Source organism: Physeter macrocephalus, chromosome 19, assembly GCF_002837175.3.
Source record: "Physeter macrocephalus isolate SW-GA chromosome 19, ASM283717v5, whole genome shotgun sequence".
Lineage (NCBI taxonomy): Eukaryota > Metazoa > Chordata > Mammalia > Artiodactyla > Physeteridae > Physeter > Physeter macrocephalus.
This window is the reverse complement of record NC_041232.1, coordinates 44,599,506-44,604,776: the sequence shown is the minus strand read 5'-3', so window position 1 is coordinate 44,604,776 and position 5,271 is coordinate 44,599,506. Positions and strand designations below refer to the sequence as shown.

General features: G+C 37.4%; 1 non-coding gene across 1 annotated transcript; it reads right to left on the bottom strand.

The window, feature by feature from the left end:
- Positions 1-1,305: 1,305 nt before the first annotated feature.
- Positions 1,306-1,412, bottom strand: LOC112064122 (U6 spliceosomal RNA). Its single transcript, XR_002891375.1, has one exon. It is a non-coding gene; the product is annotated as a U6 spliceosomal RNA (small nuclear RNA).
- Between the last annotated feature and the right edge of the window lie 3,859 nt (positions 1,413-5,271).

Below are 5,271 nucleotides of genomic sequence, written 5' to 3'. Positions count from 1 at the left end.
TAGTTGTAATAGTTTATGTTATGTTGTAAAATAAATTATTCTTGAAATATCAGTTGATTAATAAAACAAAGGTTCATTTCTTGCTCAGACTTCATGTCAGTGTGGTTCGGTAGGTTCAGATGGGTATGGGGTGGGACTTTGCTCCACATGGTGACTCAGAGATCAAGGCTGATGGATGCACCACCATCTTATGACACCAGAGATAATCTCTGGAGTCTAAAATATGATCAATTTTATAAATGTCCCATAAGCACTTGAAGCAAAACCATATTCTTTATTACAGAGTTTGGAGTTTCATATATATACTTTAGTTAAACCTATATTATTAAGTATATCATTTTGTTCCTCTATATTTCTATTCATATCTACATGACTATCTTAGGCTTAGAAGAGTGAATTAAAGTATTTTTCTTCTCTTCAATTTTTCTTATTTCTTTAGTTTTGGCTGAATAATTTTTTTCAATACTTTTTAATTGAAGTATCGTTGATTTACAATGTGTTAACTTCTGCTGTACAGCAAAGTGATTCAGTAAAATAATTTTTTAAACATAACTTCTTTAAATTAAAAAAATTATTGAGTTATACATATTGTAAAGCATACACATATTATGTGTAGAGACTGATAATTCTTTACATATGTGACCACCAGGATCCCACAAGGCATTTTCTTGACCTCTCTTATTTAGTACCCTGCCAAAAGTAATCCCACAGAAACTAATTTTCCTGACAATCTATCACCACAGATTAATTTTGCCTGTTTTTTAATATTTATGTAAATGGGATTATATCATTTCTCTTTCTACTTTATCATCTGATTTTGTTTGGCTAAATTATTAATTATTTTAATTATTACCCCTTTTTTGATTATTTTATTTTATTTTAAAAATATTTTTATTGGAGTATAGTTGATTTACAATGTTGTGTTAGTTTCTGCTGTACAGCAAAGTGAATCAGTTATACATATGCCTATATCCACTCTTTTCTAGATTCTTTTCCCATATAGACCATTACAGAGTATTGAGTAGAGTTCCCTGTACTATACAGTAGGTCCTTATTAGTTATCCATTTTATATATAGTAGTGTGTATATGTTAATCTCAATCTCCCAATTTATCCCTTGCCCCCCCCTTACCCCCGGTAACCATAACTTTGTTTTCTACATCTGTAACTATTTCTGTTTTGTAGATAAGTTCATTATACCCTTTTTTTTAAGATTCCATATATAAGCAATATCATTTGATATTTGTCTTCTCTGTCTGACTTACTTCACTCAGTGTGACAATCTGTAGGTCCATCCATGTTGCTGAAAAATATGGAATGCTTCATGAATTTGCATGTCATCCTTGCACAGGGGCCATGCTAATCTTCTCTGCATTGTTCCAATTTTAGTATATGTGCTGCTGAAGCAAGCACAATGATTACCTCTTTATTTTCAAACACATTGGATCTCTATTACTTGATTAAACAGATTTAAAAAAAAATTCCATTTCTTCCCACTGTGAAAGATGGAAAAATGAATATACTTATATAATTACTGCCCATCTTCTCCTTGCTTCCTCCTACAACTTTTATTTAGCTGAGTCATTACAGCATACATCCAGTGGCCATAGTTTCCACAGTTGTTTAGCTTTTGTTCTACATTTATATTAATGGTCACATCATTCCTTCCCCATCATTTCTTCATTTAGCTCTTTGATAGCTAAAGTTCCCTGTACAGAAAATTTTTCAAGAAAGGCTTATGGGAAGTACATTTCTTGACTTCTTCCATACTTGAAGGTATCTCTGTGTTTCCTTTATGCTAAGCAATAATTTGTATGGGTATAAAATTAGTACATGGCATTTTCTTTCCCTGGTGCTGGTGACTTCTGAAAATTATTGAAGAAGTCACTGTCCCTGTGGGGAAGCCTGGAGCCATTCTTTGAGCTCTTGTATCTTTCTCTGTTTATATTCCAGACGCGCGCGCGTGCGCGCGTGTATGTATAAACATTCTTTTTAATTAAAAAAATCTATATTGATCTTTCATAGTATAATCTTGCTGGTATGTGGTTGTTATGTACCTTTCTCATGCCATGTTCTTTTCCCTCCTGTTTCTCTTGTGTTTTATGCTGGCCCCTTCTTGATTAATCCTCTTTTGAGTGGAGTTACTCCCAGTCTAGTATGGGTGAGGGGGCCAGGGCGTGCACCTGAGGAGGAGCTGCATGATGAGGTGTTGCCTTGTGAAAGCGTTCTTATGGGCACTTTGCCCTGTGGCGTGACTCTAACCCAGGTTAGGAGAAGTTGCGCTGCTTTTTCATGAATCTCCATATAATCTAAGTTCCCCGTATCCTTACTTTTGGCTTAGCTTTCACCACTCTTCAGCTTATAAAAATTGGCAGCTCGGGTCTGCAAGGCATCCAAGGTTTTATCTCCACAGGCCACACTGATAGCCTGCTTCTTAGAGAAATGGTGTGTTTGTACTTGGCTGGTTGAACACTTCCCCTGCCACGTTGTGAAAGGAGGTCAGAGAGGCTCTCCAGGCAGCCTGGACACCACCTCTCCTTCTGCAGGAGGCTGTTTTGCCCCTCAGGGCTTCAGGCCTCAGAGAACTCCGAGCTCTGACACCTCTGTCACAAATGTGCTGAGCAGGAATGTTCTACCAGCATTTTCTCTGACGGGGGATCATCTTCCCAGGCTTTCTTCATGTAGGCTTGTTCAGAGTTTTAGGGCTTTTCCAGCAACTGTGAAGATTTTTCTTGTACTCCTTGTTATTTTTGGTTGATTTCAGGCAGAAGAGATGGCACAGTGTTTCCATTTTATTGGTTTACACTGGAAACTACTTTCTGCCAGCCTAGCCTTTAATAACAAGTTTTCTTCCTGCTATATGTGTAATGTTTTTATTGTTTCAGCCCCCTTTCTTTGTGGCGGTGGAGAAGTGTTTACCAGAATTTTTTTCTTAAAGATAGGAAAAAAGTCACCCCCTACCTCATTTTAATGAAATTTAAATTTCTTAGTAGTAATATTCCCTCCCCAAAATATAGCATGGTTCTTGAGACTTGCCATACATGATAAAAGCTCCTAGGAGGTTTTAATGTTATTTAAAACAGGATTGAGTCAAGAACTCAATCAAGAGTGTTTAAAATTAAATGTCTATTTATTAATCACCATGAAATTCATACTGGTAAAATTATTCTACCATTTACAATTTAAAGATATATGAGGTCTGGGGATGACTGGATGTAAAATGTGGAGGGGTACAATTTATTTCAGTTGTTTCAGACTATCAGTTTCACACTGATGCATATTATTGTGGTAATGTGGGATTTGGGGTTAAGCAAAAACAGGGAGTTTTTTCATTGAAATAAGTTATTCTAAAAAAAACTTATATCAGGACCAGAACCTAAATCAGCTATAACTCAGTAATAATGGCCAGTTGCTGTGCATATCCATGTGAACAAAACCCCACAGATGCTTATCGTTTGACTAGGGAAGAAGATCTTACAGCAAAGGACTCTGAAGTCACTCAGGTCCTCTCCTTCGTACTTTGGCTCTTTCAACCCATTGGAAAGTTTGGAGAGACCCTGAGCAACCATTCTCTGTCTAGTACTCTATCCTCCTGAAGAGGTTGGTGTGTTTAAAGATGTCCAGTCTTGCTGGGGATGTATCTGTGCTCTGGGTAAGCAAAGGGGTGTTATGTTTAGTGCAAGCAATAATAATGCTTCTACCTAGGAAGGCAAAGTCTTGTTTTCAAGTGCTGACCCTCTCCTCAGACACCTTAGCTGACTAGTTTGAAATGCTTCCTGTTTACCTGACATCTCCCTGGAGGAAAGACTTCAGTTATTTAAAGATAGATTAATCGTCTTTCTCACCCTGACTATAACCATATTTTTCATGCCTTGTCAGATGAACAATACTAGAAACAATTGGTAGTGACTATGAATATTGTTACATTACAGCTAGGGAGTTGTCTCTTGCCTTGGAAGCCTACTTACTGCTTGTGTGTCCTGTCTTAAAGCAACTATTTTTGGATAAGTGATTGTAACTCTCTAAGAGCTTGGTCATTCTCTAACATTCATGGTCACATTTAGGGAAAATCCATATCTTTATAATATTGAATTTCCCATCCTTTCCATTTTCAAGCCTTCTATTTGATCTCCATTTTTGGGGAAGTGAATTAATTTTAATAAAACATCTGATTTTCAACATGAAATTAAATTTATTTTTAAATTGGCCCCTTATTTTAAAAGATTTGCTTTTTTTTTTTTTTTTTTTTTGTGGTATGCGGGCCTCCCTCTGCTGTGGCCTCTCCCGTTGCGGAGCACAGGCTCCGGACGCGCAGGCTCAGCGGCCATGGCTCACGGGCCCAGCCGCTCCGCGGCATGTGGGATCCTCCCAGACCGGGGCGCGAACCCGGTTCCCCTGCATCGGCAGGCGGACGCGCAACCACTGCGCCACCAGGGAAGCCCCAAAGATTTGCTTTTTTTAAAATTGTTTTTTAAGAGCAATTTCAGGTTTGCAGACAAATTGAGATGAAGGTACAGAGATTTCCCCAATGTACTTTCAGCTCCCACACGTTCACTTCCTCTCCCATCATCAACATCCTCCACCAGAAGTGGTACAATCAATGAACCTACACAATCATTATCACCCAAAGTTCATAGTTTATATTAGGGTTTACTCTTGGTTTTGTAGAGTCTGTGGGTTTGGACAAATGTATAATGACATGTATCCATCATTACAGTATCTTATAGAGTATCTTCACTGCCCTAAAAACCCTCTGTGCTCTGCCTATTCATTCCTTCACCTCTCCCCACCCCTGGCGAGCACTGTTTTTTTCACTGTCTTCATAGTTTTGGAATCATACAGTTTGTAGCCTTTTCAGATTGACTTCTTTCATCTAGTAATATGCAGTTACGTTTCCTCCATGTCTTTTCATGGTTTGATAACTCACTTCCTTTCAGCCTAGAATAATATTCCACTGTCTGGATGGATCACAGTTTATGTATCCATTCACCTATTGAAGGACATCTTAGCTGCTTCTAAGTTTTGGCAATTATAAATAAAGCTGCTGTAAACAGCTGTGTGTTGGTTTTTGTGTTGACATAAGTTTTCAACTTCTCTGGGTAAATACCAAGAAATGTGACTGCTGGATCATATGGTAAAAGTGTGTTTAAGTTTTTTGTTTTTTTTTTTGGTGAGGTTTTTTTTTTTTTTTTAACATCTTTATTGGAGTATAATTGCTTTACAATGGTGTGTTAGTTTCTGCTTTACAATAAAGTGAATCAGTTATACATAT